The following is a 21,367-nucleotide window of genomic DNA, read 5'->3' on the forward strand; positions in this document are numbered from 1 at the left end:
ACGCCCGGTTGCTGAGGTGGGGGCCGTGGAGTTGGAGGGGGATCAATCTGGCACAGCCATCGTTTCCCCAACCAGAAAGGTGAGCCTGGAAGAAACAGCTGCTGTTGAGACAAAGTGATGGGGTCAGCATAAAGCACTGTCAGAAGCAGACGCCTGGGCTTGGGATGCCCGGTCCCTGCCTCTATCCTGCACCCTGAAGTGTGTGAAAGTGTCAGTCACTCAGTTGTGTCTGACTCTTTGTGACCCCATGGACTGTAGCCCGCCAGGCTCCTCTGTCCATGGGATTCTCCAGGCCAGAATACTGCAGTGGGTTGCCATTTCCTCCTCCAGGAGATCTTTCTGACCCAGGGATGGAACCTGCATCTCCAGCATTGCAGGCAGATTCTTTACCATCTGAGCCACCAGGAAAGCCCACACTGTAATCAAAGTAGCTCCTTCACATCCTTGTCATCCCCCAAAGTCTGGTTTATTTTTTAAAAGAGAAGAAAATTGTAGTGTATCTGAAAAGTTTTCCCCGAACTGCATTTAAACAGAGAGGTGGGGACCCCAGGCAGGTTCCCGGGGGGCTTTTAAAAGTCACCACACGTGAAGACTCAGCATGGCACCCCGGCATCAGGACAGCACAGGGCAGGGGGTCTTCACACGTCCTGGACATCACTCGGGTATTGGGGAGTATACCTCCCGGCCAAGCAGGAAACAGACTGCCTGACCAGCAGATTGCCCACTTGGACCACAGGCACAACTCAACCAAAGTGGGACCCACCAGGTCAAACGCCAGCTGGTACCGTTTTTTTGAGAGAAATCTCTGATCCTCCTAGGGTATTTCTGAAAGGCAATTTTCCAGTAGCTTGAAAAGACATGATTTGATACAGCAGCATTCTAGTTCCAGCTGCTGGTACTACAGCTACTCCTGGGGTTTAAAAAAAATTTTTTTAAACAACAATAAAACCTTCTGGTTATGCACATGGGGCTCTGAGACCACCCACCTGGTCCCACCAGAAGGTGGCAGGTGGGACCCTCATGACAACCACTTCCTCCATAGTAACAAGGGAGCAGAAAATAGCTCCTGACATTCAGCAGCGACGTCACGATTAACTTTATCCACCCAGTCACTGAGTGTGTATCGAGTGAGACCGTTCGGACGACCACAGGGTCAGAGGAGGGGCGCGCTGAGGGCCCCACTGGCTGCCAGGGAATGCGGTCAGTCATCTTTAGTGTAGACAAGGGGTGCCACCGTGGTTCAGAGGAGGTGAGCCACGCGATTCCTGCTGGAAGGATCAGAGAAGCTGCAGGGTGCGATTCCACGTGGCACAGCCGAGAACCCCTCCATGACCACGGGTCTGCAACATGCAGACCTAGTAAGGCGTTCCGTTCCCACTCCAGCTCCACTAGTAAGGACGCCCATTGTCTTAATTTTTAAAAGGGGAAAAGATAAAGAATTCTAAAGATACACCATTGACAGTGTCATGTTTTTTCTAGATTTTTTTTCATACACTTTTCCATTACAGGTTATCACAAGATATTGAATAGAGTTCCCCGTGTGATACAGTAGGTTCTTGACGATTATTTCCTATGTACAGCAGTGTATATGTTCATCCCAAACTCCCGATTTATCCCTCCCCTTCCCGGACTGTGTGTCTGAGTGTGCCTCTGGGTGTTCAAACCTTTTTCTTTCATGTGCTCCAGACAAGGTGAAAACTCCATGACCTTGTCACAGTCCTTACTTATTTTTAAACTTTTTATTTTATTTGGAGTCTAGACAATTAACAATGGCGTGAGAGTTTCAGGTGAACAGCAAAGGGCCTCAGCCACACATAATATACGTGTCCCTATTGTCCCCCAGACTCGCCCCCATCCAGGCTGCCACTGTGCAGAGTTCCACGTGCTACACAGTAGGTCCTTGTTGGTTATCCATTTTAAATATAACAGTGTGTATTTTTTTCTTTAACATTAACTCCTTCCACATAGAAAAAAAAAAAAAAAGAGTTGAATTTTTTTTTTTTTCTTAAACCAAACTAATGGGTCTCAAGATTGATTCAAAGGCAATTACCCTGTGGAGAAGTGAGTCTGAGACAAGCTCCACATTTAATGAGTGTTGCTTCATCTCTATTAAAAGTCTATAATGAGGTGAGATTTTTAAGGCGCTTCCTTAGCTGCAGAGCTGACCCCGTGGCTTGCCTACCTTTGGCTGATATTTTTTCCAAGTTTCTGGCTCCCGGATAGGACTGACATAAGCAGAAACATAACAAAATGAAGGGCACCTCTGTCAAACATTCCCCAACCTCAGCTTCGGCATCAGACGAAAGATGCTGAAAAGAATGAAGAGGGGGCCATCCCACCCCTGCCCGGCCCTGAGCAGCCACCAGGGAATCCAGAGACAGGGCAAAGCACAAACCAGACCACACCTTCAGACCTTAGCAGCACATATAATCTACCGGTCTTTCTCTCTAGTAATTCAGAAAAGGGAACCCCCCGCCCCGTCCCCTCGCCTACTTCAGCACAGAAGCTTCCTATTCTTCATCTCATTCATTTGCGAGGTCAAGGTCTCCCTCAAGGGCACACAATCCCAGCTGCAGAGCTCATGAAAAAATAATGTCAGTTTTCTTTAAACAAATGTGGAGATGCTTTGCAGGGTACAAAAGCGAAACACTCGCAACGGGTGGGATCACCGCTGCTTTTATCTTCACTGTGACTGACACAAAGAACTTGCAGAAATGTCGAAGGAACAATGCCGAGAACAGCACGTCAGGAGGTGATAACTGAGGAAAACACATTCTGGTTTCCACAGCAAGCTCAAGGCCAAGTCTGTTCTCAGATCGCTGGCACCCGCCTCTGGCTCCCAGCTCCTCTCTCATCCTGCTCCCCACCCCCCAACACTGCCCATCCCTCACCTGGCACCAGGTGTGCTCAGAGAGGCCTCCCCTCCCCCAGAGACAGACAGACAGACAGCTGGAGGGACAGCTCGGTGTGTGGTCTGGATCAACAGGGTGAGCCCAGACTACTGGAGACCTTGCTCAGGGGGTCATCATCGGTGACTGGGGACAAGCTGCCAACCCGGAGCGGCCGGCCCACAGCCTGAGTGCCCGGTCAGACCCCCGTGATGGGGGAGGCTGTGGCAGCCGCGCTCTGCTGCCCGCGGAGAGACTGCTGTCCAGGCCCATAGAGCTGCCCCCTGTCCAATCCCACCCCCAACCCGTCTCTGAAATCCAACCGGGTCGACAGAAGAGAACACGGGCTTAGGGGCTGGACCCAGGTTCTGCCCAAAAGCTTGCGCTCCCTTAACTCAGAGGGTAGAAGAGCCGTTGTTTAAGGACCCTTAACTCTGAACTTACAGATTCATTTAAGATGTATAGATAAGAAGAAAAATGCTTATTTGACTGATAAAGATATTACTTACACTCTTAGGAGTCATCACCCAATGGCAGTCAATTAGAAATGAAAATACAGCATTCTGGAAAAACTGTGTACTTGAAAAACGTCAGTATAGATCCTACTTTTCTAAATTATATCCTGAGTAGAGTATCCCCAAATAAAAAATACTTGGCTCATTCTTCTCATACTAAAATTAGCAAAGCTCTGGTCATTCCAGGACTGGACAAGATGCTAACAGAATCTTTAGACAACAAGCTGTTTAACAAGCATGTATTGCACCTAATGAATAATGAATTATGTATGGCAAGCCAAGTTCAAGACATCAGCTACCTGTATCACACAGACCCGTATCTACATGTCTGCACTCAGAAATAAAGTGTAAGTGCATATACATTAAGTACAAACTAGAGATGAACAGATACATCTCAAGACATAAAGATGAATAAGCTAAAGTTCCCACAGGAGGCAGACACATGAACAGATAAACCATGAGCTTTTTGCTGGGCTAGAGAAGCAAGGCAAGAAGGGTCTGACACAGACAGGGACAGCCAGCCAGGTCTGGAAGGCTCAGAAAAGGCTTTCTGCCTGAAGTGATGCCTGAGCCAGGGCTCTAAGGGGGTGCTTAGCAAGGCAGAGAAAGGATGAAAGAGTGTTTCGCAGGAAACAGTCCCATGGCAGGGCTGGGGGCAGGAAGTATCACGGTGCAGGCTGTCAGGATGTCTGGAGCAGGCCCCTGAGCAGAACCTGGGAAGGTGGAGTTTAGAGAGGGGAGTATGAATGTGGCCTTGGACATGTTAAGTTGAACTTCCAGGGGGAGATGAGGAATAAGAGGAAGTCTAGCCTGGAGACGGCACAGCATCTAGGCCATCAGTGTACAGACGTCATCACACCCTGAGGATGAAGAGGACAATATGGGGAGAGAACAGAGCAGCAAGAAAACCTGGTCCCCGAACCAGTGTGGAAACCAGGGCAGAACGGCCAGGAGACGGACCGCGGCCTGCGGGGGAGCCGGGAAGGGACTCCCAGGGGCTCCGAGTCCACGGCTCTGTTACCATGGGAGACCGGGGCCCTGGCCTCTTCAATCTCCCCTGCCGTCCACGAGTCGGTAGGGGTCTGCCTGTCTGAGGTTCAGTATCAGAGCAGCCATTTCTGCCACGTAATACCAAAACCATGTCCTGCAAACTAACCTTGTAACACAGTTGATCTTGCGGTCTCCATCTGCCTGAATGCAGTTTCTCTGCTTGTTCAGAACCGAGAAAAAGAAAAAAGAAAGCAACTCCTGACATTCAGAAGCTGCCCCCCACCCCGGGCCCCCAGCAAAACCATGTACGCTCGTACTGGACATAAATCATCTGAAGAATACCAGTCGCCACAAGATGGCTCTGAGATCAGGATAAGGAAAAAATAAGGCCACTTCCTAATTCTGTCTAATCACAGACAAAATCAAAGAGTCACCCACGAAATACCAAACACCTCCTTTCTTGGCCAAAATGATGCACGGCTACTTCTTTCCCAGTTCCTCACTTAAGCCACCGCCCCAACAGGTAAGATTTACTGAGGTACCTCATCAGAGGAACAACCTCCACTTTTGGACAACATCGGATCTAGACCAACCTGCCCTGCCCACCTCAGACCCGCCTGCAGGTCATCCAACCAAAACCCAAGTCCACATACGAGGTTCTGACAGCCTCTTACTGACATTGCCTGGCTTCTCCCCAGCATGTCTTCATCGCAACAAACAGAAGGCACAGATGACCCAAAGCAGGGCACTCAAAGCTGGTGCACTGGGACACCCCAGAGGGATGGGATGGGGAGGGGGGTGGGAGGGGGGTCCGGGACAGGGGACACAGGTACACCTGTGGCTGATTCATGTCAATGCATGGCGATAACCACCACAATATTGTAAAGAAATTAGCCTCCAATTACAATAGATAAATAAATTTTTTTCCAAAAAGACACAGAATGACCAAGGATGCCATCCTGTCTGTGTCTGGAGAAACTGATGGAACTTAGGTGAGAAAGCAAATAAACTGAGCGCTAGGGCCCCACAGACACCCGGGCAGGACAGCGGTTACCCCTCAGGGTAGAGAGCCTGAGAACCCTATAAGGAATCAAGAATTAATATTGTCAAGATTCCATTTCTTAAAGTTGGAGCTTCCCAGGTGGCACTAGCGGTAAAGAACCCACCTGTCAATGCAGGAGACGCAGGTGACACGGGTTCGATCTCTGGGTCGGGACGATCCCCTGGAGGAGGAAATGGCAACCCACTCCAGTATTCTTGCCTGGAGAATCCCACGGACAGAGGAGCCTGGTGGGGTACAGTCCACGGGTTCACACAGAGTCAGACACGACTGAAGTGACTTAGCACGCATGCACGCATGCAAGGTGGGTGCTGAGTATATGGGGGCTGTCATAGTCTTAATAAAATATTTAAGTCTGAAATTTTTAACAATATACTTTTAAGAAGAAGGAGGCAAAATAATGTCAGCTGCTGCTGAGCTGTCAAGCTAAAAGAACTAAAAAAAGGAGGTCACGGTTATTCAGCAAAAGTTCGCCTAGTAGGTTGATGGGTGTGAAAGGTGCGTTAGAGCAGATTACAGAGCAGGAAGGAGATGGAGACAATGAGGAGAGAAAATGTATTCTAATTTAGCTGCAAAGGAGAAGGGAGCAGGAAAGGTGCGTGATGGAGGGCAGCCCATGATGTCATATGGCGGATGAGACCTGCAGACCTTCACTCAAGACTGGGGGGTGGGAGCCAAATAAAAAAGACCCCCTGCCTCCTTCTGCTTCCTCTGACCCTAGCATCTGGCTTCTGAGTAACATTCAACTGATCATCACCACACACGCCCCTTCCCCACTGAAAGAAAGTGAAAGTGAAGTCGCTCAGTCTTGTCCGACTCTTTACGACCCCATGGACGGTAGCCTACCAGGCTCCGTGGTCCATGGGCTTTTCCAGGCAAGAATACTGGAGTGGGCTGCCATTTCCTTTTCCAGGGGATCTTCCCAACCCAGGGATCGAACCCAGGTCTCCTGCATTGCAGACAGACGCTTTACTGTCTGAGCCACTAGGGAAGCTCTTCCCTACTGCTGCTGCTGCTGCTGCTAAGTCGCGTCAGTCATATCCAACTCTGTGAGACCCCAGAGACGGCAGCCCACCAGGCTCCCCCATCCCTTGGATTCTCCAGGAAAGAACACTGGCATGGGTTGCCATTTCCTTCTCCAATGCATGAAAGTGAAAAGTGAAAGTGAAGTCGCTAAGTCGTGTCTGACTCTTAGCGACCCCATGGACTGCAGCCTATCGGGCTCCTCCGTCCATGGGATTTTCCAGGCAAGAGTACTGGAGTTGGGTGCCATTGCCTTCTCCGCTACTGACTAGTAAGTATCGCAAATAGGAGCGCCCAGAAAGACTGTACTGCAACTCTTTCCTTCATTAACATAGGTAAGTAGCAGACTTTGTATTTATAGTTCAGTTTCTATACTTGAAAATTATAACCACAATATATAAATGTTACTGATGCTGAAGCTCCAATACCTTGGCCACCTGAATCAAAGAGCCGACTCAATGGAAAAGACCCTGATGCTGAGAAAGATTGAAGGCGGGAGAAGGGGACAACAGAGGATGAGATGGTTGGATGGCATCACCGCCTCGATGGACATGAGTTTGAGCAAGCTCCAGGAGATGGTGAAGGACAGGGAAGTGTGGCGTGCTGCAGTCCATGGGGTCGCAAAGAGTTGGACACTATTGAGCGACTGAACAAAAATAGAAGTTATCATAATCCAGAGGCTAAACTCTTGCTTCCAAAAAGACTGGATAGTGTTTCCCTTCTCCAGGGGATCTTCCCAACCCAGGGATCAAACCCAGGTCTCCCGCACTGCAGGCAGATTACCAGCTGAGCCACCGGGGAAGCCCAAAAACCAAGCAGAGAAAAGCAACTGTCCACAAAGTTCCAGGACTTCAGACCTCTCCACACAGACACTCTAATGAGAACGAGGTTGGTGACAAGAAGAGCCTCCCAGAACAAGCCACGGAGTTCTGTTCAGCACAGTGCTTCCCTTGGGGGAATCTCCATGGAGCACCCCACATCCCCGCTAGGATGACCAAGGCTGCAGCCACACCTCTGCCTCTCCCCACAGCAGCTCCTTCACTACAGAGGTCGGCGGGGCTCAAGGTCAAACCCAGAACTTGGGCTGCGCTCTGGGCTCTAAGAACTACAGCCAGTGGCCACTTGGTGAAGCTGCCATTCCCATTCAACAGAAACATGACAAGGATCAATTTGATCACCGTCATCACAGACTAGATTACTTCCCTAATCCCTATGACATGCTACTAACAGATCCGATATCTACTATCTTTATTTGAGAGAGGGAAAAATTTAAAGCCCCAAATCACAAGCTTTCTAGATGAATGTAAAATAATGACTCAGCCTGCCAGAATATTCATTCACATCTACACAAAACAAAGAAAAAATATATTTAGAATGCTCCTTGAAATGGGAGTACAGAAGAATTTTTTAAAGATCCTTTTCTTCAAGGAATATGCAATCTAACTGAGGGAAAAAAATTAAGATATATGTAAAACAAAGCTTACATATAACTTCTAAAAAACATCAAGATAGGATGTTCAAAAGCAGGAGGGGTAAAAACAGACCCCTTAGTATCAACCAAAATATGGCCTCCCCAGGTTTTCTGGCTGTAGGCCTGAATATCTCACATCCTGAGAATGTAGCCAAGTCAAAGTCGCTAAGTCATGTCTGACTCTTTGCAACCTCCTGGACTATACAGTCCATGGAATTCTCCAGGCCAGAATACTGGAGTGGGCAGCCTTTCCCTTCTCCAGGGGATCTTCCCAACCCAGGGATCGAAACCAGGTCTCCTGCATTGCAGGCGGAGTCTTTACCAGCTGAGCCACAAGGGAAGCCCAAGAATACTGGAGTGGGTAGCCTATCCCTTCTCCAGGGGATCTTCCCAACCCAGGAAACAAACCGGGGTCTCCTGTATTGCAGGCGGATTCTTTACCAACTGAGCTAGCAGGGAAGCCCGAGTGTAGCCAAGGTGAAACCGTATGTCAACAGTGACTTCTTTGGAAGAAAAAGAACTCTGTCTTTTGCAACCAAATTCAGTCTGCTCTCAGGGCCTCGTCTGCAGGGAGCAGACCTCGGATTCCCTCTGTTCTGTGCACTGGCTGTAGCTGACTCAGCTCAAGCACCCCTGCACCCCTGAACATGCTGCGTGCACCCCTCCAGCAAGCGGTGCCCCGAGGTTTCCAGCAGCCCCTGCCCTTCTCTTGTAGGGAGTGGAAGGGCCAGCCCCTCGGAATCTCTCTGCTTCCTGCCGATGCCTGAGTTCTCATTTTTATTCCCAGGAAAACAGTTCGATGGCAAGTCCCAGATCAATACTCTGGTTTACTGTAAATTCTACACTGAGACTGTCAGCTTGGGATTATAAGAAAGCATGAATCTTTTTTTGTTACTGGGTTGTTTCCTTCTTTTTTCTCCCTCTCAACAAAGCCTGCTGCTGCTGCTAAGTCAATTCAGTCGTGTCCGACTCTTCGCCACCCCATGGACTGTAGCCCACCAGTCTCCTCTGTCCATGAGATTCTCCAGGCAAGAATACTGGAGTGGGTTGCCATTTCCTTCTCCAGGGGATCTTCCCAACCCAGGCATCAAACTCGGATCTCCTGTGTCTCCTGCATTGCAGGTGGATTCTTTACCACTGAGCCACTGAAAGTCCCCCTTCTTTTCCAAAGGTCTAAATTAACGTAAGTTTAATATGGGAATAAATCCTATTCAGTGAGGTGTGAAAATTAGAATAAAGTCTGAAACAAACCATACTTGATAATACCAAGCTCAGAGTTGGATGCGATGTTCAGCTATAGGACGGCAGTTACATAACAAAGAAAGAACTGCAGGAAATCAAACGCCAGCCAACTGAGTTGCTGCAGATGGTGGCCTGTGGGCAGGAGGAAACATGGATCACGGCCCTGCAGAGGCTGCTACTCCAGGGGCCAGGAGGATTAAATGAAACCCAAAAAGAATTATTTCTTGGCAGAACTCACGGCAGAAGGAATAGAAAACTGAATCAGAAATGGAAAAGCCCCAAGTGACCAAACTCTCTCATAGGGAATGACAGTTTAATTTTTAGAGGCATAAAAAATGACTAAAGAAATCAAACAGTAATAATAGGCTGTTGATTAGGACAAATGCTGCATGCAGCAATATTTTTTCCTCCTCGGGTCAAGTGGAGAGTTGGCAATCCAAACAGTTTTGGTGATTATGACAATATATTTTGTGTCTATCCACTGCACTTCACAATATTTCTTCCTACACGTTTCTGATCACAGAAAGCTGCCAAAATATGTCTGGGGTGACTCGGCTATAAGATGCTGGTTAGAACAGGTGAGGGCCGCAAGCTTGCAGAGGAGCTGTGAGCTACAGGTCGGCCCTCGCCGCGTTCCTCTACAAGGACTAGATCACACACTGCAGCAGCTGACCTTCCACACGCCCTGGTGGAGTTCAGGGTGAAGACCAGGAATGAGGCACTCTGTGCTTCGGGAAAACTGGCAGAATAGGTCTTCAGATAGATATTCTCAGGAGCTGATTTTATGAGCCCGATTCCTGTACCTCCTCCTGTCTAGAAAAGCACTGAAACCCTTCTGGTGATGACTGTTTCTCATGACTGGCAGAAATCTGCAAAAAATATGTGCTTGATTGCATGTATTCCCTCTTCACCAAAATCACATAAATACTGATACCACCCCTACCTCTTTGGAGCAGTTTCTCAGAGCTATCTGAGGAGCTATCTCCCAGGCTATAGTCCTCACTTTGCCCCCAATAAAATATAACCCGAAACTCTCATGTTACAGAGGATTTAGAAAGGAGAATAGCAAAGGCTCAAAGCCATCTGTGGTGAGGGAAAGAATGTGAAAAGAAACAGGTGTCTAGTACATTAAAAATTGTCAGGCCTATTTCCAAATTATAAGTCCCATGTCTGTTACCCATGAGTAAACTAGATTATACAATAAATAAGAAAAGAAGCATTCTCTCCCATGTTTAATTTTATGGAAAAATTAGTGAAGTCTTCCAGCTAAAGGCCCGCAAAAATATTTCAGGATGCTTTCCCAGCACCTCAAAGAAGGATTTGACATCTAAGCTGCTCCTTAAATGTTTCCAAACTCAAGGATCCGAGATAACTCAGTAATTTACAACTTCTGTTCCCATGACAGCAATAAAAACTGGGATAGAAATTGATTATTAACCAAAAACAGACCTTCTTGAAATGGGTGATTCAGCAACTGAACTCTCCCGATTAGAAGGCTTAGAAAAATATACATTCAACCTCAAAATCACTGGTTCAACTGAATGTCCATTAATAACATTAACATTTTAAACATTTGCAATCATTTAAACAAGAATTAATATCCCCAGATTAACAACTGAAAAGTGAGAATTTGTTTCTTATAACTGAGGGAAACACAATACTCCAGCTCAATGTCCAGAAATTTAGAAACTAAACATGATTCCAACTGCAAAATAGCAGATTGAACCCATTCATTTAAGCTAATGCAATACATCATATTAACAGGCTACAAACAGAAATTACACCACCCCATGAAAAAAACATTTGACAAAATTCAATACCCATTCATGATTAAAAAAAAAACTCTCAGAAAACTAAGAATAGAGAGAACTTCATCAAGTTGATAAAGACTATCTACAGAAACTAATATTGTATTAGTGGTGAAATACTAAACTGGACAAAGCATGGATGTCCACCTTCATAATTTTCCTGAGTCTAGTACTGGAAACTCTAGCTAGTACAAGAGTCAAGAAAAGGCAGACAGACTAGAAGCGAAGAAATAAAATTGTCCGTATTTGCAGATGACATGATGGTCATCTCTAGAAAGTGCAAAAATCAATTGTATTCATGAACAAGTGGACACACACTTAAAATACAATAGCATTTACAATCATTCAAAGAACTGATATACTTAGGTATAAATCTAATAAAATATATATACAACCTATTTGCTGAAAACTACAAAACGCTAATAAAAGAATTCAAAGAGCTAAGTAAATGCACGCAAGGACTAGAAAACATATACACAGATTCAAAGACTCAACATACGAGAGATACAGTCTCCCCAAACTGATACACAGATTTATTGCAACTCCCATAAAAAATCTCAACAGAATTGTATTGTACATACATCTAAGATTATTCTAACCATATAAGGCCACAGAGGAACGAGAATAGCTAAAACAATGTGAAAAAGAATAAAGTGAGAGGACTCAGTCTACCATTTCAAGAATTATTACACGACTACAGTAATCAAGGCTGTGATACTTTCATGGGAACAGACACACAAACCAGTGAAACGAGACAGAGAAGTTGAAACAGACTCAGTGAACGTGGCCAGGGGGGTTTCTTGAAGGCGCAGAAGTAATTCAGTGCAGGACACACAGTCCTTTCAACAAAGGTGCCACAGCAATTGACCATCTACAGCCCCACCTTCCCCAAAACACGTTGACCAAAAATTAGCTCAAAAGAGATCACACAGCTTCCCTGGTGGCTCAGTTGGTAAAGAATCTGCCTGCAATGCAGGACACCTGGGTTCGATCCCTGGGTTGGGAAGATCCCCTGGAGAAGTGAAAGGCTACCCACTCCAGTATTCTGGCCTGGAGAATTCCATGGACTGTATAGTCCATGGGGTCACAAAAAGTCGGACACAACTGAGTGACTTTCACTTCACTTCACTTCACTAAACTACAGCATTTTGAGAGAAATAAACACAGGCGAAATCTTTGGGATCAAGGACTAGACAGAGAGTTCTTTCACTGGCACTGAAAAGCATGATGCATAAAAGGAAAAATGAATAAAGTGGATGGCATCAAACTTTAAAACTTTTGCTCTGCACAAGACTTTGTCAAGAGGATGAACAGGTAAGTTACAGAGTGGGAAAATACATGCAAAACACATATCCAACAAAGGACTGCTGCTGCTGCTGCTACTAAGTCACTTCAGTCATGTCCAACTCTGTGCAACCCCATGGACGGCAGCCCACCAGGCTCCCCCATCCCTGGAATTCTCCAAGCAAGAACACTGGAGTGGGTTGCCATTTCCTTCTCCAATGCATGACAGTGAAAAGTGAAAGTGAAGTCACTCAGTCGTGTCCGACTCTTAGCGACCCCATGGGCTGCAGCCCACCAGGCTCCTCCGTCCATGGGATTTTCCAGGCAAGAGTACTGGAGTGGGGTGCCATTGCCTTCTCCAACAAAGTACTAGTATCTAGAATATATAAAGAACTCTCAAGACTCAAGAGTGAGAAACACAAATAGTCCAAGTAGGAAGTGGGCAAAAAGACATGAACATTTTGCAAGGTGGGAAATCAACCAAGAGGTCAAGGCAGTGATTAAATCATGAGATAATGGTGTGGATAAGGATGAGGAACCACCAGGGCAGAGAGAAGGAACCTGAGCTCTCCACTGGACACAGGACTGGAAGACTGGACAGCTGGATGGGAACATGGGAGGAAGTCTTACGGGTCGTGGGAGCCACTGGATAGTTTTGATAGGAACAAAGAAAAGGGACAAAGTAGGTGATTTTATATAGTTAATCCCAGTGCATGCTTGCTAAGTCGCTTCAGTCGTGCCCGACTCTTTGTGACTCTATGGACTGTAGCCTGCCAGGCTCCTCTGTCCATGGGATTCTCCACGCAAGAATACAGGAGTGGGTGGCCACCGCCTCCTCCAGGGAGGTAGTCGTAGTAGAGCATTGTAAATAGAAAAAAGTATGGGAGACCCCTGTAAGTTAATGATCACTCAAGCAAGCAGGTTTGCTTAAGCACAAAACCAAGCATGCTTGCTGAGCAACAAAACCATGGATCAGAACAAAACATGCCCCCAAATGATAAAACCATGGTAGCATGAGACCCACATCCTGTTCAGTGAGCTCAGTCGGTTAATGAGCCCCCAGGGCATACTCTCGGTACACATAGAAAACAGTAATTTATGGAAAGGTGACATTTCAGAGTGAAACACCCTCACTGTACTGAGATATGAAATAATTTCTCCCTAGTGTCGTGACAGTCGTGGCTTGACCATGCAGGGACAAAATTCCCCTACCCAACAGGGAGGAGGCGCTGATGACGGACGCGCTTGACCATGCAGGGACAAAATCCCCTACCCAACAGGGAGGAGGCGCTGATGACGGACGCGCTTGACCATGCAGGGACAAAATCCCCTACCCAACAGGGAGGAGGCGCTGATGACGGACGCGCTTGACCATGCAGGGACAAAATCCCCTACCCAACAGGGAGGAGGCGCTGATGACGGACGCGTCTACTCAAGAATGGGGAAGAAGGTGGTCCTCTCCCCTTCCCCACTTTTCCTCTGATTATAAAACTGTAGCCCACTATGTTCTATGGGCGGCACCCTCTTGTAAGCCTTACAAGTGTCCTATTCTAAAAAATCATTCCTTATTTATGACTTTGCCTCTCACTGAATTCTTTCTGCTCTGAGCCATAAAGGACTGGAGGACCTCAAAGCCACCCCGCCCCGAGATGCCACCTAGCGGTTTCAGTTTAATTTCTTAGGCTGATGGAGATGGGAAGCAGGACAGGCTTGGAGAAAAACCCGAGCTGTCCTTCCGGCTGGGCAGGCTGGAGGTGAACGTGAGGTCGGTGGAAAAGGCAGGGTTTACAGCGCTCGCTGTATCCTGGGATCAGGGCTCTAGAGGAGGTCTTCCCACCTTGTGCCCTTGGCTCCCCGAGGCCCCATACTGACCGGCTGTGTCATCTCCAGCGTCTCATGCTCGCTCCTGCCCCAGCCTTGTACGCAACTCTGCTTGAACTATTCCACTAGAGACCTCAGCCCTCAGCCCTCGCTTCTGGATGTGGTGCTGCAGCCACACGGGCTTACATCATGATTCCTCATGCTTTCTCCTCGCCTAAAGAGCTCCATCCGTCCTGCTCCCTCTGCCTGTGAAGGCCTTCCTCTCTCTCCAGCCCCTCTGTGTGAATCATTCCCGTACATCCGTCAGCATCAGCTTAGGCCTCCAGGCACCTTTGTGCGACCCCCCTGTTAAACACCATCCCATAGGTTCACTTGACCCAGTCCCCCTCATCTTGGCCTGGCGGCCTGTCCACCCCACCCCTTCCCCATACTGCAGGTCCTTGAAAGAAATAGCTCTGTCCTATTAATTTCGGCCTCCGCCCTCAGTCAGGCCTGCATCAGCATACATGGGACAATCATGTATTTTCTCTGGATGTATGTGGGCATGCTCAGTCCCTCTCTTTGCAACCCCATGGACTGTAGCCCTCCAGGCTCCGCCATCTATGCCATTCTCCCAGTAAGGGTACTAGAGTGAGTTGCCATTTCCTCCTCCAGGGGATCCTCCCAATCCAGGGATCAGACCCACGTCTCCTGTGTCTCTTGCATTGGCAGGTGGATTCTTTACCACTGAGCCACCTGGAGGGTAATAAAGAATTTTCTCTGTTTTCAGTTTAGCTCTTACAGGTTTTCCATATTATCTTCATAAAAATGTAGTTTTGTAGTAGAAAGTAAAAAATAATTCCTGAATGTTTCCATATCCCCAGTCCCTACAGTGAGTGTCTGGATAGATGAGGTCCTTTTGTGTTCCTGTCAAATACCACTCTGGGCAGTTTGCACAGGAATCCCACACTTGACAGTAAAGGTCTTCAGTTATCAACAAACGTTGGAGTGGAAACAAGACAAGAAGAACTCTGGCATGGGTAGATTATAATGGGAAACAGTTCCTATCCAAGGAGACTGTCTAGTTTTGGGTGGAAGGAAGGAAAGTGAGTGTTTAAAGGCCAAAGAACCGAGTGCACTGTTCTGTGAGTCACTTGATTTCAACAAGGATTTTAAGTATGCAAGAAAGAAGAAACTAGGCACAAGGACCCACACACACAGAGACACACATGGACACACACACAGAGACACACACGGACACACACATGCAGAGATATACACACAGACACACACACAGAGTAATCATTCACCAAAGCCTGTCAAAGTGAAAGTGAAAGTTGCTCAGTCGTGTCAGACTTTTTACGACCCCGTAGACCATATAGTCCATGGAATTTTCCAGGCCAGAATACTGGAGCAGGTAGCTGTTACCTTCTCCAGGGGATCTTCCCAACCCAGGGATCGAACCCAGGTCTCCTGAATTGCAGGCGGATTCTTTACCAGCTGAGCCACAAGTGAAGCCCGGTTAATCCAAAGGAAGGCCATTTAAATTCCCTACAAAGAAAACACTGTCAGGCCAACCAGGGCTGGGTCACTTCAGCCACAGCAAGAAGCAAAGACCGTCCATTTTACAGAAGATGGAAACGGCATTCACAGAAAAGGGATTGTTGACTCTTAGGCCCCAGGCTTCCCTGACGGTTTAGCTGGTAAAGAATCCGCCTGCAATGCAGGAGACCTCAGTTCGATTCCTGAGTTGGGAAGATCCCCTGGAGAAGTCTACCCACTCCAGTATTCTTGCCTGGAGAATCCCGTGGACAGAGGAGCCTGGAGGGCTACAGTCCATGGGGTCGCGAAGAGTCGGACACGACTGTGTGGCTTTCACTCGCTCACTCAGGCCCCAGGCTGGCGGGTGACTCCAGAGGATGCCCGCAGGAAGAAGGATGCTCCGTCCCTTCCCCACAAGTACTGGCTGCAGTGCCTCTTCTCCAGGCCTCGGTCTGAGTGACACCAGGCAAGACTACACTGAGTGACAGAGCGGAGGTGATGATTCCGTCCGGGGAGGGTTTGGGAATCTGTGCGGAGGACAAAGGCACACCTCCACGTCTTTCCACAGGAAGGCAACGGGCAGTGTCCTGCCCCCCATTTCTTCATCACGCCATCATTGTTATTTCTTTACCTACCTAAAACTGTGTCCTTCACTTGAGTTTTTAGAATTAAAAAAGAAGAAAACATAATTTCTAAGTTGTCTTAATTGCCTAACTGGCTCTTAAGCTACTGGGTTAATTTATAAACGCGACACTGAAAGCACTCTGTGAAGCTCCTCCTTACGTTCCAACTCTGTGTCCCGGGAAATTTAGTCCGCAAGCTTCAGTAACAAAGTATCAGAGAGGCAAGAGCTATTCCCAGAACATTCACCCACAGGTGCGATCCTTCAGGAATACGGATAAAACTACCGGCAATAAAACCGATTTAAACTGTACCGACACCCAACCCCGAGCACTTCAGAAGCCTGCATCTGCAAAGCGGGACCCTGATGAAGAGCGAACTGCAGTTTTAAAATATTAGGCTCACGAGACTTCTAGAAATAGAAGTGTATTACGCGGAGAACCCTCGCAGCTTCTCGTCTTTGGCTCCAGGTACCTCTATCAAAGGCCAAGTCCAATCCCGATGACGGTTCAGAGGAATGATCACGTGCCTTTGCCCATCGCTGTCTCGCAGAGCTCGGTGTATTGCTGCAGACTGTTTACAAGAACGAAATGCAAGCTGGTGCGGGGAAGCGCTCACACAGCAGGCCCACGGCTGCTGCCCTCGGGAGGAGGCCTGCCTGCACGGTTGGCCCTTGGCTGGTGTCCGGGAACCTAGGACTGTACGAGGCTCCCTATACCAGTGGGCAGTGTCTCCTAACTGATAAGGTGGTTTGGTGTCCAGGCTGTTTGCACAAACAATGTTATTTATGGTGAACATCTGCTTGCTGTCTGGGAGGCTGGAATTTCAGTGGGGTTGCTAGGCAGAGAAGGCCTTCCTGACCGTCCCCACGATAAAACCCCAAACTCTGACTCCAGTGGGCTTCTGTGGGCAGAAGGCTCTGCACGCAGCTGCAGTGTTTGTTGTTCGGGAGGGGGAGCCTGGCTATCTTTCATGGACAGCACAGAAGACCACACAACCCTCACGCAGTCACTGTAGCCCGCCCCGGGGGAAGTGTGGTCACGCGCTCATGCTGCGAGCTCTTCTGGCAAATCACCAAACTCGTGGATGTTTTGGGGGACGCCCCTGCAAAGGCTTAAAACAAAATACGAGCTCTACTAAGTAAAGATTTTGTTTGATCATTTCTCTAAAGGGGACAATACACCACCATCGTCAAGTCCAGCCAACATAATAACCCCATGCTGCTAATTAATGGGGTTTTCACGATGAAGACACAACTCTAACTTTTTACAGGTTGCTTGCTGCCCTTTAGTTTATGGAAACAGAAGAGCTTAGTGACCACAAGGACATGAATGTCAAACTACAGATTTTAGACAGAACCCAAATAATAACTCTCTTCCTTGCCAGAGGCAACAAAATAAGGCAGAGCAGACAGCTGGACTATGGGCCTCCACCAAGAAGACTAGGATTTTATTTCTCTAATTCAGTATTAAGAAAAATATAATTTAATAGGACTCAAGTCCACTACTTTTTAAATTTACACTTTAAAAGATAATGGGAACAAATTATCACTAATTTTTATTACTGACATACACAATAAACATGAAAATTCAGATGCTCAAAATTAGAACATAAGATTTTAATTTTCTTCTCCAATAATGAAAAGAAAAGAAAAAACTATAGAGCTTTATAAAAGAGATGAGCGACAAAGATATATTGTACAGCACAGGGAAATATAGCCATTATTTTGTAATAACATTAAAAGGAGCATAAGCTATTAAATATTGAATCACTATGCAGGTCAGGAAGCAACAGTTAGAACTGGACATGAAACAACAGACTGGTTCCAAATAAGAAAAGGAGTATGTCAAGGCTGTATATTGTCACCCTGCTTATTTAACTTATATGCAGAGTACATCATGAGAAACGCTGGGCTGGATGAAGCACAGGCTGGAATCAAGATTGCCGGGAGAAATATCAATAACCTCAGATATGCAGATGACACCACCCTTATGGCAGAAAGTGAAGAGGAACTAAAAAGCCTCTTGATGAAAGTGAAAGAGGAGAGTGAAAAAGTTGGCTTAAAGCTCAACATTCAGAAAACGAAGATCATGGCATCTGGTCCCATCACTTCGTGGGAAATAGATGGGGAAACAGTGGAAACAGTGTCAGACTTTATTTTTCTGGGCTCCAAAATCACTGCAGATGGTGACTGCAGCCATGAAATTCAAAGACGCTTACTCCTTGGAAGGAAAGTTATGACCAACCTAAATAGCATATTCAAAAGCAGAGACATTACTTTGCCAACAAAGGCCCGTCTAGTCAAGGCTATGGTTTTTCCAGTGGTCATGTATGGATATGAGAGTTGGACTGTGAAGAAAGCTGAGCACCGAAGAACTGATGCTTTTGAACTGTGGTGCTGGAGAAGACTCTTGAGAGTCCCTTGGACTGCAAGGAGATCCAACCAGTCCATTCTGAAGGAGATCAGCCCTGGAATTTCTTTGGAAAGAATGATGCTAAAGCTGAAACTCCAGTACTTTGGTCACCTCATGTGAAGAGCTGACTCATCGGAAAAGACTCTGATGCTGGGAGGGATTGGGGGCAGGAGAAGAAGGGGACGAAAGAGGATGAGACGGCTGGATGGCATCACTGACTCGATGGACGTGAGTCTGGGTGAACTCCAGGAGTTGGTGATGGACAGGGAGGCCTGGCGTGCTGCGATTCATGGGGTCGCAAGGAGTTGGACACAACTAAGCGACTGAACTGAACTGATGCTGTATACTAAAAAGTAATATGATATTGTAAATCAACTATAGTTTTTAAAAAAATCCTAAAGCTTCCTGACGGAGAAGGCAATGGCACTCCATTCCAGTACTCTTGCCTGGAAAATCCCATGGACGGAGGAGCCTGGTAGGCTGCAGTCCATGGGGTCACTGAGGGTTGGACATGACTGAGCGACTTCACTTTCACTTTTCATTTTCATGCATTGGAGAAGGAAATGGCAACCCACTCCCGTGTTCTCGCCTGGAGAATCCCAGGGACGGGGGAGCCTGGTGGGCTGCCGTCTACGAGGTCGCACAGAGTCGGACACGACTGAAACGAATTAGCAGCGGCTGCGGCGGCGGCAGCAGCAGCAGTAGCAGAGCTTTCTGATAACTCTTAACGAAGAATTCTCTGTTTTTATTACATTAGGAAGACCCAGAACTAAACCAAATAAACATGCACCTGCTTGGAAGACCTTCCTTTTTAACCACTCTGATGTAACAAACTCGTGGAGAAGATCTGCAACCGGCTTGTCCAAAAATTTCTTTTTCTTTCTAGAGAAATATGGAACATGGCCCCACAGCCTCGCTGGGCGCTTACACAGAAACGTATATAGATTACAGAGTAGATCTGATCTGCATTCATCCCGCTAGGTGACTACAGACACCCAACCTCATCCTCCAAAGGAGGCTGTGAGTCTAAGAGAAAAGCCTCCTGAGAAGACAACAAAGAAAGAGACTATGGTTTACAGAAGAGACTCTGGGCCTCTCTCCTGTCAAATAGAGAAGCTCTTAAAGACAAGAGTGGGAACCTCAGGAGAAACCCATCCATCCTTTCAGACACTTTACACTTTCAACAGCTGAGCTCCCAGGATGAGGGTGACCCCACAAGTGTACAGGTATTTCTGGGGTGGGACTGGAACTCCGCAGGGTTACTCCCAGGTCAACTCTGAGGTCACAAACCCACTTTTCTCCAGTGAAACTATTCAAGTCCTACTTCTGGACTTGACTGACCCAAAGCCACATCTGGCCTGTCAGGGAGGGCTGTTCATAGCAGTTCAGTGACCACCAGGTGTGACACCTTCTCTACTATAGAAGGATGCAGGCATCCTCTGGGTTGAGCAGAGTCCAAATGAATTAAAACTCAAGAAAAAATGTTTCTAAAGAACAATTCACATTTAATTGAAGATGTAAATTCACAGACAAGCCTCTCATGGAGACTGTGAGAATGTTCTCATGGATGCATTCTGGAAAAGCAGCCCTCGGCTTATGACATTATCCCCTTCTGATAATAACGGATGCTTTGAGAGCATCAAATGCCACCGCTGACATTCCCAGGCAAGTGACTAGACGGCCAGCTCGCTGACTGCAAGGATTTGCCTTCTGTTATTCCTTCCCTCCCCACGCCCAGCCCAGGCTTCAGATTTAACGGGAGCTCAATAAATGTTTCCCAATAAAAGACATGAGTATGTTAAAGAGAGGTGGTTAAACAACGGAGAAGAAAAAGCTGTGAAGACATAAATACATCAAATTATCAAACTACAATGCACTTTTCCTCCCAAAGTCTCCAGACAGGCACAGATGGGAGAGGCTGAGGAACCAATACGACAACCCCAGTTTTCAAGGAAACAAAGCAAAACGCAAAAAAGCACGTAAGTGGGGCACGAGTCTGAAATTCAGGACATGTGGTCTCCATGGTGTTGGATAAAATCACCAGAGGAGTTTTTCTCTTCATTTAACACAAGGAAGAAAGTCTTACAAGGAAACTAGAATAGGCTCGATATGTTTGACATGTTCTAGTCAATTACAAACAGGTGTACACAGATAAATTTAGTAAAATAGAAAATTCCCTTTTAATATTTTTACCCAATTTCTATATATCAAATACACCAATATAAGAAAATATTTCTTTAAGTATATTTTGAGAAATGAGTTAAGTATGGTTTCTGTACTTTTATTTATTTCATTTCTTTATTTAGCTACACTAGGTCTTAGTTGTGGCATGCAAGATCTGTTTTTTTTTTTTAATTGCAGCATGGGGTATCTAGTTCCCTGACCAGGATTTGAACCCAGGCCCCCTGCATTGGGAGCAGGGGAGTCTTAGACACTGAACCATTGGGAAAATAGGGTTCTAATGTATGCCTAAGGGGTTGTGTTTAAATATTTAGGTTTTCATTGTTCCCTTCCCCAAAACAACAAGATGTCTATATGTCCGTCTTATCCCTGCTACAACAATTGATTTTTGTGCAGGTTACTGACCACACATGAATTACTAGACATTATCCTTTCTAACAAGAGCCCCGCCTCTACCTCTGTTGAAGAAATTTGTGAACCTCAAAAGAGCTGTTAGAGCAACTACCCCTCATTACTTTCCACTGAAAC

The 21,367-nt window shown here is 46.8% G+C and overlaps 1 protein-coding gene across 6 annotated transcripts in view; it reads right to left on the minus strand.

The window, feature by feature from the left end:
• The window catches only part of CSGALNACT1 (chondroitin sulfate N-acetylgalactosaminyltransferase 1), a 338,580-nt gene that overhangs the window by 94,145 nt on the left and 223,068 nt on the right, over positions 1 to 21,367 (minus strand). Inside the window, exon 1 of one of the 6 annotated variants that reach the window (XM_044926525.2) lies at positions 16,719 to 17,241. The exons of the other annotated variants lie outside the window; for them this stretch is intronic. The gene's annotated coding sequence lies outside the window, so the exon portion shown is untranslated. Of the gene's footprint in view, positions 1 to 16,718; positions 17,242 to 21,367 lie in introns of those variants that run through there. 6 annotated transcript variants of the gene reach the window in all.

The sequence above is a fragment of the Bubalus bubalis genome, chromosome 1 (genome assembly GCF_019923935.1).
Source record: "Bubalus bubalis isolate 160015118507 breed Murrah chromosome 1, NDDB_SH_1, whole genome shotgun sequence".
In the NCBI taxonomy this organism is placed as follows: Eukaryota; Metazoa; Chordata; class Mammalia; order Artiodactyla; family Bovidae; genus Bubalus; species Bubalus bubalis.